Source organism: Artibeus jamaicensis, unplaced genomic scaffold (assembly GCF_021234435.1).
Source record: "Artibeus jamaicensis isolate MK-2021 breed Jamaican fruit bat unplaced genomic scaffold, CSHL_Jam_final scaffold_1964, whole genome shotgun sequence".
Taxonomy (NCBI): domain Eukaryota; kingdom Metazoa; phylum Chordata; class Mammalia; order Chiroptera; family Phyllostomidae; genus Artibeus; species Artibeus jamaicensis.
The window spans coordinates 2,335,977-2,351,893 of record NW_026522030.1 but is presented as its reverse complement, the minus strand read 5'-3'; the positions used below and the strand labels follow the sequence as shown (position 1 = coordinate 2,351,893).

The following is a 15,917-nucleotide window of genomic DNA, read 5'->3' as shown; positions in this document are numbered from 1 at the left end:
ATTTTTACTTAACACTGACATAGCATTTTTCCCCGAACCTAGAATTGCAAACCAAGATCAAGGGAATGGGAGAAGATCTGTTAAAAACAAGATCCTTGCTTATTTATGGTAATTAAAAGCAATAAATATTCTTGCCCACAATGCAAAAATCTCAAATAGCCAGTGGGTCAATACTGTTTCCTTGATTAAGATGGTAATAAATCTTTCTTCCTTTTGAGTCAAACTAAGGAAAAGGGTTTTATTTATGAATTCCATGGCCTGATGCTGCAATATTTTCTAAACAAACACGCCTGGAATGGAGAGTTTCTTTGCGTGGCATCCTTGCACAGGGGCCATGCTAATCTTCTCTGTATCGTTCCAATTTTAGCATATGTGCTGCCGAAGCAAGCACAGGAATGGAGTTTCACGAAGAGTGTTTTTGTGCCCTCTTCCAACCTGCTTCCCCAGCAAAGCCTCTGTCCTCGCGTGGCCCTTTGATTAACGCTCCAGTTGTTTCCCTCTCCAAATGTGCCACATGGCAAGAGGTGTGGGCGCCCCTCTTCCTCCTCACCACCCCATGAGTCTGGTTCATTCTCTATTCTAGGGGAAAACAGCAAGACACAACTCTGCACCTTTAGACTCCTCTCTCAAAGGCTGTTTGGTATCTGACAGGAAGGACACTGCCCTGACCCATTACAACTGTTTGCTTTTCTCGATCTGTTTTTATTATCTTTTTGAAACTGGGTGTTTTCCCAAGCTCAGAACTAGTATCACTTTTGTGTTTACCTGATCAACACTGCTCATTTAAGAAGCTGTGTGAGGGGCGCATTGAGTCAGCCTTTCCCACAAACCCAGAAGAAGCCAGAGCTCAGGTGCTGAGCCCTTCTCTTTGGGGGCTCACTGGAGGGACACTGTGTGCCCTTTGGGAAAGGGCGAAATGTCATCCGCTGAGCCTCTACATTCTAATTTCTACAAACAAATTGGTTTTCTGAGGCCCACCATTTTTCAGAGCTCCACAACCCCTGTGAACTCTGTATCAACTCCTGCTTGGTTAAACCAGCCCCGTGGGGAGGGCGGAGCTAGCTAGAAGTAGCAGCTTCTCTCAAGTTCAGCTGCTCTGATACACCCACTTTCTCCTTCCTTTGGCAAGAAGCAGGGATCTGCTTCTGCATCCTTAGAATTGATTTTATATATAAAGCTTATATACTAAGTTCAAGTTGCCTCAAAAATACCACTCTGGTTGGGGTGACTTGGGGTTGACTTGAACATTTAGCTAACACAGCATAATGTGTATCTGGCTAGCTTAGAGATAAACACATGAATGTTCATAAGACACTCAAAAGCAGCAACTTTCTAAAAGGTTTCTGGTCCAATTTACTCCTGTGCAACAATGCACATTTTATTTTCTATGGGGAAAAAAAAGCCTCAGAGAATAGGTTTGCTGAATAAGATAGACCCTTTTCATGCTTATTTATTGAATCGCAGGTAAGCTGTGAGATGCTTTATGCTAAAGAGGGCGCAAGGTAAATAGTGAGGAATGTCAAGAGTAACTGCATATCTGTGAATAACAGTATAGAAAAATTACTGGCTAAAATGAAGACTACATAGCAAACCTCGGTCCTTGTATGCCACTATATTCCCAATTCATTATTCTGTGCCACGCTTGTAAATTTGTACCACTTTGCATTATTTTTCCTTGGGAAACCTAGGCGGGGTGAGAAGGGGAAAGAAGTGCATTGAATTTGGAGTTCGGGAACAGTGGTGGGTTGTAACAATGCAGAGAATGCCAGGCTGGGGCTCAGAGGCAATGTAAAGCCCCTGCTCTGGTTCAATAATGGGACTGGACCTGGGTCAGAGAATTCAGGGTCAGGGGCCGACATTCACAGTGGATCACATGCCTATGGGCAAGGTTGGGACTCAGCAACTGTAAACGGATCTTGGTCACAGACCTGGGCGCCCAAAGTGAAATCGAAGTTCTTCTGTTTAGGACAGGGGCAAGAAGAAACAGGCGATAGAGAACTAGGTGGGAGACGTGGACACAGTGGCACAGGCCCACACCACCTGCTCTTGGTTCTGAAATCCCATTGACAGGGAGGAGCCCTGTTTCATTATCTGGCCTCGATTCTAAAGGGTCAACAAAGACACTTACGGACTCACACACACAATATCATATATCAACAGGCTAAGGAAGAAATATTGTATGATCAGATGTAAAAAAAATTTTCACAAAATCTAACACCCACTCATGATAAAAGTTCTCAGGAAACTAAGAGTACAGGGGATAATGCTCTCAAATTAATAATGAACATCTGCAAAAACTTGCAGCTAACATTGTACATATGGTGAAACACTGAGTCACCCCCACCAAGACTGGAGCAAGGAAATGTTGTCCACTTTCACCATCCTTATTCCAAATAACACTGAAAGTTCTAGCCAGTGCTATAAGCCAAGAAAAATATCACAGGCATACAGATTAGAAAGGAATAGAAAAACTGCCCCTCTTTGCAAACGGTATGATGGCCTACACAGAAAATCTCAAGGAATCTACAAAACAGTAGAAAAAAAATAAACGAATTCAGTACAATTACAGAAGACAAGATCAACACACAAAGTTACTTCAATTGCTATATATTAAAAGTAAACATATGGAAACAGAAATAAAAAACAATACTATTTATGATGGCTCCAAAGAAAATGAAATAATGAGATTTAACTCTAATAAAATGTATATAATCTATACACTGAAAAATTACAAAATGCTGTGAAAAGCAATCAAAGAAGACCAACATGAGTGGAGAGACATACTGCTGTGTGAAGGAACCCTGAAGAGGATAAAGTGGCAAGGTATAGAATGGGAGAAAATATTTGCAAGTCACATATCCAACAAAGGACTTATATCTAGAATATATACAAGGAACCCTTAAAATACAACAGTTAAAACAATACAAAACAATTCAATTAGAAAATAGGCAAAAGACATAGACATTTCACTAAAGAGCACAAACACCTAACAAATGTTCAGCATCATCAAGGAAATGTAAATTAAAACCACAATGAAATATCCCTACACACTTAGAATGGCTGAAGTAAAAAATATTGAGTACACCCAGTGCTGGAAAGGGTATGGAGGAAGTAAATCACCTGTCCCTTGCTGGTGAGAATGACAATCATAGAGCCACTCTGGAAATAAAATGACATTTTTCTATAAAGTTAATCATGCAGCTACCAAACGACCCAACAAATGAACATTTATCTCAAAGACATGAAAACTTGTTTACACAAAAAACCTGCAAATGTTCAAGCACCTTTATTCATAATACTATATATTAATAATAGTCCAAACCTAGAAATAAATGTCCTTCAATAAGCTAATGGGTAAGAAAACTCTGGTATAGCCAAACATGGAATACTATTCAGCAATAAAGAGGAACAAACTCTTGGTTCATGTAACAGCTTGAATAGATCTCAAGGGAATTCTAATGTGTAAAAGCAGCCACTGTTTCAAGATTGCATACTGCATTATTCTATTTACATAACACAAATGGACAAAATTATAGCAATGAGAATAGATTAAGGATTGCTAAGAATTAGGGGAGGGGGTGGGGAGAAGGGAGAGATAGTGTGGCAAAGGGACAGAGATGGGGTTTTTTGAGAGTTTTCATCAGAGATTGGTATGATCTGCTGGTGACATTAGGACTTCAGCTTAGAAAAAAAGACAGGGTTCCAAGGACCGCAGCCTTTAGGAACCATGGGGCATGCCAGCCTAGAGGATAACTGGTGACATCCTAGAGAGTGAAGGAAGGTCATGGAACCAGATGGTGTAAACCTCAGAGGCTAGAGAAGGTGCCTTAGAACAAAAGAGAATTCCAGGCCATGATAGATTAAATAAGAGCAGAGTTTCCTAAATGACAGTTTTCCTTACACGACCATCGAGATATTTATCCTGTCTGTATCCTACCTCTACTATTATATATTCAGTCTTTGTTCAAACTGACTCAGGTCTGAGATAATAAATAGTTGCATAAAGTAAGAATTCTGCCTGTGTACTACCTGAAGCCATCTGGCACCCCATTAGTCATACATATAACATGCTTTGTAAAAAGCTGGTGGGAGAGAGAGAGAGGAGGGAGAGGGGGCACATTCTGAGCAGAAAGGAGCTGCCCAAGCCACAGTGCGAAAGCATGAAAGCACATGATATATTTAGAACCAAGAGAGACTGGAAGGGGAGGGTTTCTGCAGGAGCAGGGTGGGCAATAGAGTGGGTGACAGGGCTGGAAAACACAGGTCGGGGGCAGAAGGTGGAGGAAGGGATTGGAATAATCAAAGACCACTTCACTCCTTTTGTTACCTCTCGCTCAGGCAGAAAGTCTGGGCAAGTGTCCTGGGGACTGCGTGTTCTCATTCTCTCCCTGGGCTGCTCAAGTGTGGGCAGTCATGTGTAGCTGTGCTAACACTACATGAGTAAAACCAATCCCCCAGTCCCTTCAGGCTGCACACCTCGCCGCCTCCACTGCTTCCATCCGCTGATTTGCATCCAGGCAGGTTGTGTAAACAAGGCTGTTAGGGGACTATAAATAACCACAGCCTGGATTATGGTTCAATAGTCTGGTCTAGGGAAATCAGAATTTCCACTTATCTCCCATGCCAAGGTGAAGCCTCTTAACTGCTCTCAGGATTCTCACCCTTTGCCTCCCAAGATGCTGGTGCTGATCTGTAGCTGGATGGCTCCCTTCTGGTCTGCTCCTCCTCCACCCCTGCCTTCAGGACCAGATGCTGGCTCCCCGAGTTGTCAAACAGAACCACAATCTGTTCTCACTTTCCCGGGAGGGCTGGGCAAGTGAAAAAAATCCTAAATTCTCTTCAGAGAGATTCCCCATTTATACCATGACCTTCCCAAGGTCATGAACTAAGTCTTATTCTATCGTGTGGCCCCCAGCAACTGATCTAATCTCTAGTTCATGTAGTTGGAAGTGAACTGCCGAGTTATTCAGAGTCTATTCAACCATGAACTTGAGTTCAATTCCAACTCCACTGCTGTATGAACTTGGGGAAGTTAATTAAACTTTCTGAGCAGATAATTACACCTACCTCTTAGGACTATGGGGAGAAGAAAATCTGATGGTGTATGCTAAATGCAGAGCATGTTTCTGGGATATAGTAAGTGATAAATAAGTTGTAACTATTTGTAATACTGTCGTGATGATGAACATGATAATGATGATAGTGTGTACTCACTGAAATGATTCAAAGCATTTATACCTAACTCCATGTCTCTTTAGACCCATTTATATGATTGGTTTAACATGGCAGAAGGGCTCAGAAGAATTGAGAGTCATCTTCAGTTTAGTGGTAAAAATGAAGGCCTGAAATTAGAAGGTTCAGATCCTAACACAACTTCTTAAAAGTTACAAGACTCCTATTAAATTCTCTAAATTGTAGCTGGAATCCCAATAAGGTGGCTCCTGAGGTTAATTTGGAGAGCAAGTTAGATCATTTTGAAATCTCTGAAAGTTGTATCTTTAAAGGTATCAGTGGTAGCTGATAGGTAAGGAAATCTGTCAGTGTAAAAAGTGTGGGAAACTTCATTCCACCCTGACGAACCTGCAGCCTCTCTCCATTGATGTCTGCAGAGTTCCCTTTAGAGTCAGTGCTGGATTCTGGCCTCTGCTCATCTCACCCCACCTACCACCCCCATCTACCTGGCCACACACCAGTAGGAAGAAGTCACAGGCCTTCTTCCTACTCTTTGAATGTTTCCAGCTCACTCTGCCTCAGGGCCTTTGCACTTGCTCTTCTTTCCCACAGATCACAGCATTCTGGCTCCTTCATGCCATTAGAGCCTGGGGCAGTTATTGCCACCTCGAACACCCTTCTCTGATGTCCAAGTCAATAATCTCTCTAGTCATTTTCTGTCACCTGGCCCTTCTTAGTTTTCTGCCTGACACATTATCTGAACCTGTCATGTTTATTCGTTTGGTTACTTCTTTTCTCTGTCTCTCCCACTGAAAGTTAAACTTTATGAGGGCAGAAAGTTTATTTGCTTATTCATTGCTCTTTCTTGGTGACTAGAGAACATACTAGGTTGCTCCAAACATGGGTGTTGAATAAATTGAGTTGGGTGGTAGAGTTTCCCTAGAAAACTTGCAGTCTAGATGTGGTTCTAAGATTTACTCAAATTATAGAAGGCACAATACCATGCAATGGGAAATGCGTGGAATCACATCTGTCTGAGCTTCAGTGTCATAGGCAACTTCTACAGTCACACAGTCTTTTTGCATTTGGAGGAGGCAGCCCAAAAGGGAGAAGGACAAAGAACAGAGGGCCGGACCAGGACTAGTCATCCATTACCAGTGGTGCTACTCACACTCAACAGGACATAAACAGAAGAGGGAGGGGAGGCAATGCAAATGGAAAAGGGCTCCTGAGAACAATTCCATCACCTATGTCACAAGCACACAGTCAGACTACCTCCAATTGGGGCCTATAACTTATTGAGTATTTGTTCTATGGCAGCTGTACTGCTAAGTACATTTTTACTTATGATATCATATAATGCTCACAATAGCCCTGTGATGCAGGCATCATCAGCAGCATCATCAACATCATCATCACCAGCAGCAGCAGCATCAACACCATCTCTATTGTTCTTGTAAAAAAGTGACTCCCTCACTTCTAAAACTCATTATATTAACAACCGGTCCATACTGCTTCTGCTGCTGCTGAGCCCTTCCACCATAGCCCAGTAATGCTGCAACCTGGTTTTGACCACATAATTTTAAGCACAGAAAAACAAAAACAAAATGCCTCAAACAAATTTGTTTTAGGAGAAAGGAGCAGGAGGAGGAATTAACATGATTTACTTCAAGCTGTCATGTTAAGGTCTAATAAAACATCCCTCATTGAATTCCTTGCCATGACAAAGCCTTGTTTGTTCACATAAATATATCTTATTTTCAGTGATATAATGTAGAATATATTGTATATTATATTTTTGCTTTTTCCCCTACCTACCAGGGAACTCAGAATTAAATTCATTATCTGATCACAAAAACTGCATTTATAATTCACCCATTGGTTCAATAGCAACTAAAACAAAAGCAAAAACTACACTTAGCTGTACAGATATGGATACACAGCATAAACAATGTTAAGAATTCTGTTAGCAAAGTAGGTCAACTCAAAGGCCTCCTCTGCTCATTTTCATTTGTTTAAATCTTCCTTTACATTTATTTTCTCTATTTCTTAAATTTGTCCCTAAAATACTGAGGAGAAGTTGGTAGAACATCAACCCTAAATGAACAAAGTCCTAATAAAAATTATTTGGCCTCAAAGTCCAGACTGACAGAAGCACCTGTGTAGCATCCTATACAAGCAATTTCATTTCCTCACATCAAGGGCATTTCTTAACGACATTCGTGTAAGTCAGAGAAGCCTGGGAATTCATGATTCTTGAAAGATGGGGCCAATTCATGCTTCTCAGTAAAGTGAGGATGTTACATAAATACTGATCAATCATTAAAAGTGCTTTTGCCGAGATGCAGGGTGTGGCTGGGAACATGGGAATTTGCATTTCGTCACTAGGTGACAACAGGCAGCCCTGCCCACATCAGCTGGTTGCCAAGTCCTATCAGTTCTACCTTGAAACGACTCTCCAGTCCGTCTTCAACACCATAACTTTGCTTCAGACTTGCTGGGCATGTACCGCAGCTTTCTATGCCTGTCTCCATGGCTCCCACTCCCAGTGGCCATTCTCTGTCAATTCAGTCTCTTGCAGGCCATTTCCTTGTTTACACAACCCCTTTGGTTCTATTTTTCCAAGAATGAATCCAGATGGCTTAATTTAGCATTTGAAATCCTTCACAACCTTTTACCCCAGGACTACCAGGTACCCCACCCTTCAACTCACCCACCCTCTGTGGAGCAGCCTGTGGTCCAGTTAGTTCCTCAGGTCTAACGAGAGAGGAAGAGATGGCTGGGATCCAAGCTCAAAATCTCTGAGCAGCAGCCTGATGTGACTGCGGATTCCAGAGACAGACACACAGTTGGCTAAGGGTTCAGGCTAATGAGTCCAACAATGCCTCACTTTTTTCCTCAATAAAGTGTAGAAATAGGACCTAACTTACAGGATGGGACTGCAAAGATTAAATTAGAAAATGCATATAAAGTGCTTAGCACAGAGCCTGGTGTAGGGTTAGAGCTCAGTGTAAGTCAGCAATGATTATCCTTCCCTTATAAGAATTTGCTCCCAGAGCCCACCTGGACTCCTGGTTCCGGAGAGATGTTCTGGACTTGATGGACAGCATTGAGGTTTTTTGTTGACTCTGGGCCTAAGATATCAACTCCGGGCAGACTTGAGCCATCCTCAATTCCTTTCCCCAGGCCCATACCCTAATCCTGTCCCTTAACATCCTAACATTCTGATGGCACTAGGAGAAATGGAAACCTAAGCCCCCCCCCCCCCCCCCCAAATCACACCAAGTAGGTAAAGCAGGAGGAGGGTGGTTCCTGAGGGCAGAGCCACCAGAACGAAGACGCCTCTCTGTAAGAAGAAAGTCCATGTCTGGCTTTCCACATCAGCTACATGAACCAAAACAGGATGATCCCAAACACCAAATATCTTACCAAGAGCCAGGAATTCACTACCTCTGTTTGCCCCAAAGAGTGCTTCACTTTTTTGTATGTGGCCTCAGAATGCCTTCATCCTTACTCACATTTGAGCTTCTCCTCTTCCTGGGTAGAGACAGGGCTGGATTCACTCCCCCTACACACACACACACACCAAGTACCCAGTTTAGAATGTGCCACTAACACACACACAATTCAAGCCTTTGCTGGGGATTCTCCTTCACCTTAAGATGCCCCACTTTTTTTCATTCATTCACTTAACAGAAGATTATTTAGCACACTATTAGGTGCAAGGCTCTGGAAGAAATATGGAGATTCAGCACTGAACAAAATAGGCTCAGTTATTGCACAGAGGTTACAAAACACTTTAGAAGAAAGGTAAATGACCAGGTAAGCAATACAGAAAGTATGGTATCTGCTGTAAGTGAAATTATCAAAGTGTCACGGGGAAGACAATGTGGGAGATGCACTGTATATGAGATGGGTCATTGGGGAATGCCTCACTGAGTAGTAACATTTGAGATAAGACTTAAAAGGCAAGTAGGTAGATGGGTGAAGAAGGTGAGGGAGTCAAGCAGAAGAAACAGCACATGCAAAGGCCCCAAGACTGAGCCAGTGAAAAGGCCAGTGAGGCTGGAAAGTGGTGGGCCGAGGCAGAGAGGCATAAGAAGACATTGTTAGGGAGGTGGAGAGAGATTTCCTATCCACCCTCAAAACCCAGTTTGAATATCACTTCCTCCTTGAGCTTTCCTAGGCTAACCCCCCCACACACAGAATTTGCATCCCCCCTCTCTGGTCCATACCTCATTTGTATGCATTTATAGAGTGTACGGGCAATGCTATTCATGTCTATCACCTGGTTCCTGGAGCACATGAAACTTAAGGTAAGGAATCAATCTTCTTCATCTCTGCCTCCTCCACTCTACCTTGCACCAATGCCTAGTACAAAAGGACTATGCCATAAATGTTGCATTTCTTTTGGTGATGCAACGTCAAAGTACAGGTTTCTTAGAACATAGAGAGGACATTTTTAACAGTGCAACTCCAAGCTTTTGCCACTCTCACCAGGGAAGAAGTGTGCCAGGTTTCCTTTTCCTTGCCCGTGACTGTTTTTTCTGTTTTCTCTCCAGCTGTGTTGCCTAATTAGCTCCTTATTACTGTTTCTCAATATGAGCAGCTACTAACAATCACCACACCACAAATAACTTGATTCAAAGCTGGCCATTTCGCAGGAGAGAGCCATTGAGCGCACTGAAGTTTGATAAATAATGAATGGCCGCAGGACATTTAGGAGCTTGTAATTTAAAAACAAAACAGGGCCCATAAGATAGATGGAATCACCTTGGATCATCAGCCTTGGATATCTCTCTACACAGTAGCTACTGTGAATATTAACATCATTTTCTTCAATCACCGAGCCTGGTGAGGGGATAGCTATGGTGTGGCAACGTGTATCGAGTATCAGAAAATCCCTCCAGCTAGCTACTGGCCTCGTCCAAATACTCCCAATGGCTGTGTAATAGTCTACAGAAAAGATCAGTTTTGACTCTGAAAGGTCAAGGGTCAGAATATGGAATGAGGCAGTATGTCCCCAGTGTTTTATGAAATAACAGCATCACATTTGATATACATGGATGCTTCACACTAACAAATGACCTGTGGTCTGAAAAAAATGGGAAAGTTCTACTTCAAACAAAAAAATTATATTTTTTTCCTGTAATGCTTTTAAGTGTATTTGATATTCTAACTAACATGCATTATAAATCACATAGATGGGGATATAGTATTTAATGTGCCCCTAATCTATTTGAACCAAAGATTTTTTTTCAATGTGTACCTACAATATTATAATGACCTACAATGATAACTGAACTGCTTTAGTCCATAATGTAACCACAAAAAATGGTAACATCACGGCCTTTAGTTTAGGAGGCCTGGGTTCAAGTCCCTGATGAGTCCTTTAAAAACATGTCCTTAAGCTTGTCACTTAACCTTGAAGCCTCACTTTCCTTACCTACAAAGGAAAGTGAAATCATCGGTTCCAATTTCACTGCCTTAATGGGGTGATTAAATATGTTAATAGAAATTAACCGCCTTTTAAGAAGTGTAAGCACCACATAATTTTTGTTTTTATTATTAATAAAGTTCAATATAAAGCCTAAGCATCCAGAGAAGATAATAGCAAGTTTGCCAGAGTAGGGAGGTTTGAGGTGGATCCCAGAAATCGACGAGGCAGTGGTAGAGCAATGGGCACATAGACTCACAATACTGCTCTCGTTGGAACCATGCAGGGCTCCTGCTGGTGCTGCTGCTCTCCAGGGCATCTGAATCCCTCTCCTGAGTTCTGTCTTAAAGTAGCCCATACCCACCTACTTGGCTAGCTCTCCTAGCCTTCACAGGAGCTGAGATTCATCCGACAAAGAACTACCATGGCTTATGTGGAAAGTCAAGTTTACCTAAAAGACACAAACTTTACAAAGCCTATCAGGAATCTTTAAGGATCTAATTGAGTCTGGTGATTTAGTTTTGCAAACCAGGTATTTGGACCTCTGGCCATATATATTACTAGTATATCTGCTGTCCTTGAAGTCTTTCCTATGTGGATTGCAAGACAAATCACTTATTCTTCAGTCTTGTCTTGAATGTCCATACTCTTTACTTTATCCCTCTTCCTTAATCAGAAAATTTTACTCTTCCACCTTCCACATGTCATCACATTTGATACCTAACTCCTCCTGGAACTTCAGTCTCAACACTCCCACCTTTGGTTAGGCCACCCAGAATGATGACAGTGCCTTGCCATTCCTAAATGTCACTAGATTACCTAAGCAGTAACCCTTGTCCTGACATGAATCCTTAAAAAAACTCAGGACACTGTCCAGAATGTACACAGGATTTTAGTGTGAGTTTGGATGTGCGTGATTCCCACTTTCCCTGAAACAGCAGGATTACTAATATAGTAGTAGTTCAAGGATGTTGAATAGGCCCTTTCAAACATATCATGGAATTCCTGCTATGTGCTCTTTATGGACATCGCTAAAAGGCATAGTGCAGAAGTTAATACTTACCAAAATCTAACTTTATATACTCAGTGATGTTAGAGTTAGAGACTCTACAAACTACATTTCCCAAACTCCTTTGTCAACCTTCTGGTTTAGACTGGGATCTGGAGGGAGATTAGAAGAAATAGGGAGGAAAGAAGCCCTTTCCTGTTTGTGATGTGGCCAAAGTCGTCTCCCTGATAGTTTCCTCCAGCATCGAGCTTCTTTCTTCACTCCTAGGCATCCTTATCCTCCAGAAGTTGCATGGCACTTCCGTTTTCAAAGGTCTGACTGCCAGCTCTACTGGGCCCTCCTGAGATCCCAGGATGCTGCTTACTCTAACCTCTGCCTTTGCTCCCCAGCCCCAGGAGGAGTAGCTTCTCTCAGCATGTACTGCCTCTGAAATATTCTCTGTGTTTCCCTTCTCTTCTCTTTCAGCTCTCTAACACCAGTATAACTAGTTGCCTATGTTCAGTCCCCCTTGTTGAACCATATAGTATACTTTCTGTTTTTCTGGCTGGATCTGGACTGATAAAGTACATGGAATTATACCATGTACCTTTCAAACCAAAAGCTCAATATCCAAGGCTATAGGCTTGCACATCTAAATGCCTTTTTAACATTTTTATGGTCATAAATTCATTTTGTAAATCTCATGACTATTACATATTCTCTTCCAAGAAACCACATTTTCACTAAATTTTGAATATAAAAACAAAGGGTTCATGGATCCCCTAAAGTGTCCCCCACAGTTTTTTGATTAACACCATCTACAAAGATATGAAGATTTCCAGAAGGTCATAAAATGTTAATCATTCTTAATTTTCAATGTAACACTTATTTAGGTATATACCAAAATTTCCCTATTTGAAAGACAATGTAAGAACCTTTACAAATGTATCACAATGAGAACTTCATATTTTGGTGGATCACCCTGAAGTATCTTATTTGATCCTCAGGACTATTATATAAGTAGATCATAGTAAATGTTACATTATTTTAATTTATAAAATTCTACCAAAGAAATGTTATGTGAGCTACCCATACTCACAAAACAAGAAATAGCTGAGCCACTGTTAGAATAAAAAACAAATGGGGCACAGCCTGGCAGTTCTTTCTCTTTTATCCTGGAGAGAAACAAGAGGGACAATAGTTGAGGGGAAGGTAAGAAATCTGCAATTCTAGAAAACTGGATTACTGATAAATAAATAAAATAAAACTGTGTCACAAATTTCTACTATAAGGATATTTTTGCTTTACATACTCTAGTTTCTACAGAAGGTATTAAAGAGAATGATCAGCAAGCCTTTTGGAACTAGACCGAAATAAACCAGGCACAACATAAAAAGACCTGAACTCAGAAAAATGTGTAGATTTTCAGAAAAAAATTCATCATGCACTTCTTTTCTTTTTTTTTTTTTTTAGCATGGGCTTTGAAATAAAATAGATCTGGATTCAAATCAAGGTATTATCATTTATCAGCTACCTATATGGCCTTATGCAAATTATTCAACATCTTTATCTTCAGTCTTGTAATCCATAAAATAGAAAACAATGTCATATGATAATTAATATTAAAATGAGAAATGTATGAAAATGATCAGCACAGTGGCTGGGACACACAGTAGGTTCTCAAAGCTCATCTCTCTTTTCTCACTTTATTCTTTCTAAGTCATTGCACTGATAATTATGGGGGTTACAGTGTACTCTAACTTCAGCCACTGTCTCTGCAGCTCCAGAATACACCCTGTTGTTTCTATACCAAAGCAGATGGGGAGTTCTCTCTGTATGATAAACATTGTACTACAGACTGTAATATATACATACACATATATGTATATGTGTATGTGTATATACATGTATATATACAAACATGTACATACACACACACACACACACATATATATATATAGTGTGTGTATATATTTTATTTTCTGCTGGTAACACTGGAGCCTTTCCCAGGAGAGTGACTAATGTAACTCAATTCAATACGGAAACACTTTGATGACCTTTTCATTTCTTTAGTAAGACTCTTACTCAGCTTGTGATTCCACCCCCTTTACAAGGAGCTCCAAGGAGCCTTCCTTAATGGAGCCCCTGCAGTTGGGTCCGTGAGGGGCTCTTCCAGGCACTTCACAGATAACACTGGACTGGGTGAATACTCAGGTTTTCTGCATCATTAAACATTGCTTAACTATTGTTTAAATGTTTTGGTGTTGATTAAAAAAATCTCAAATGCTTTTGGGGAGAAGTACTGGATGTTTTAAGAGATTTGTTTATTCTGAAGTCATCTGTCAACTTTTCTTTAAGAGCTTTCATGATGTCTCATCAGCCCCTCCAAGCTCTCTGTGAATATTTATGAATTTCTCTACGCAGCCCCACCTATCCTCCAGCTTCAGACACTGTGATGACCTTGGGAGCTCAATGTCCAGATTTAGGAATAAAGAGACCCTCACAGCAAGACTAGCTGATAGCAAAATTGTTAAGAATATTGCTGAGATCATATAATGAAGATGAAGTTGTGGATTCTGTGTGATTTTCCAGGGTGAAGGGATGGAATGGGTGGACTATTTCCCTGGTACAGTTATTATCTTTATGCAGGGATGTGCTTTTTCAACACCAGCAAGTCTTTGGATCTTAGCCCAAAAGACCGTACTCTGAGAGCTCCCCATAACAAGCACGCCTAAAAGATGGACCAATGGGTTCTGGCCAAGGTAATAATTTCAAGAGTCTCTATGAGGAGGGCTTATTTGTTCCCACTTAGTCTGTAATGCATCCTCTTGCTGCATGTGGCTTCTCTGTGCAGGTGAGTTTTGGGCTCATGTAAGAGATGTAAGAAGTGCTAAGAAGATCATGTCCAAGCACAAGTGGCCAATCACATGTGGAATATCCTTGAGGAAAATTAAAGGGGCAGGCAGAACCCTACAACTTCTCTTGCACTCTCCCCTTAAAGAATAACCCTATCTTTACACACACGCTTTCCTGGGGGCCTCACAACTCCAGCACTCAGCTTTCAACCTCTCAATTGCCTTAATACAGTAGGAAAACATGTCTCCAGAAAACTAACCAAGATTTAACACTAATTTTAGAAATAATGGCAGGATAATAAGAAAACATCTTTGAAGAGGTCAGTGTCCTTCCTTAAACTGTACAGTGTAGAAGCCCCATACCAAAAAAAGCACTCCAATAGAGATCAGAGGACCTGGATTCTAACTTCAGCTCAGTTTTTTGCTAGTTGTGTGGCCTTACGCAAGGCACTGTACCATGCTGAACCTTGGAATATTTATGAGGAAGGTGAGAAAATAAATTCTGAACCAAATGACATGGTGAATCTTTGGAAAGGCTATGGAATTTACAAAGCAAGTGAGATTAATAATAATCTTACTATGATGCAGGTCAGGTAAATCAATTTAGTCTCACTTTACAGATTGAAGAAATCAAAGGCCTCAAAGACAAAATTTCCTTTCAAATAACTGAGAACCAGCAATAAACAGAAATGAAACTTATAACCACACATCTGGAGTCCTTTTTGGAGATCTCCGCATTGTAACAAGCAGTCTTTCTCCAACAACAACAACAACAACAACAAATGCAATGCAACTTTCTTCATTTTACTTTTCTACTTGTTGCATTTGTTTTTATTTATAGAAGAACATTTAATATGAGATCTATTCTCAACAAAATTTTTTCCAACAAAATTTTAAGTGCACAACAAAGTACTGTTAACCTAATGCACAATATTGCACAACAGACCCCTAAAACTTATTCATCTTGCATAAGTGAAACTTCATACCCATTGAGTAGCAATTTCCCCCATTTCCCCTCACCCCAGCTCTGGCAACCACCATTCTATTTTCTGTTTCTGTGAGCTCGACTATTTCAGGTACTTCACATGAATGAAATCATACAGCATGTTTTCTGCGTCTAGCTTATTTCACTTAGCACAATGCCCTGAAGTTTCAACCATGTAGTCACACATGGCAGCTTGTTGAAACTTTGTATAAGGTTCCTTGTATAATTTTCAACCAATCCTTTGTTTTGTTGACTTTTTCCTACAGTATTTTTATTCTTTATTTTATTTATTTCTGCTCCACTTTTTATTATTTCCTGCCTTCTGCAGCCTTGGGATCAGTTTGTTATTCTTTTCCTAGTGCTTTGAAGTTAAAGTTAGGTTGCTTATGCTCTTTCTTCTTTAATGTAGGCAGGTATTGTTATAAACATCCCCCCAGTACTGCTTTCACTTTATGCCATAGGTTTCGGTGTGTTGTATGT

At 40.8% G+C, this 15,917-nt stretch overlaps 1 protein-coding gene and 1 pseudogene across 3 annotated transcripts in view; both read right to left on the bottom strand.

The window, feature by feature from the left end:
• BRINP1 (BMP/retinoic acid inducible neural specific 1) overlaps window positions 1–4,416 on the bottom strand; it is a 491,421-nt gene extending 487,005 nt beyond the window's left edge. For 2 of the 3 annotated variants that reach the window (XM_053656104.1, XM_053656101.1), the window contains exon 1: window positions 4,328–4,416. The gene's annotated coding sequence lies outside the window, so the exon portion shown is untranslated. The remainder of the gene's footprint in view (window positions 1–4,327) is intronic. The other variant, XM_053656105.1, reaches the window with a different exon arrangement.
• On the bottom strand, window positions 292–391 carry LOC119035939 (uncharacterized; annotated as a pseudogene).
• Window positions 4,417–15,917: the final 11,501 nt, after the last annotated feature.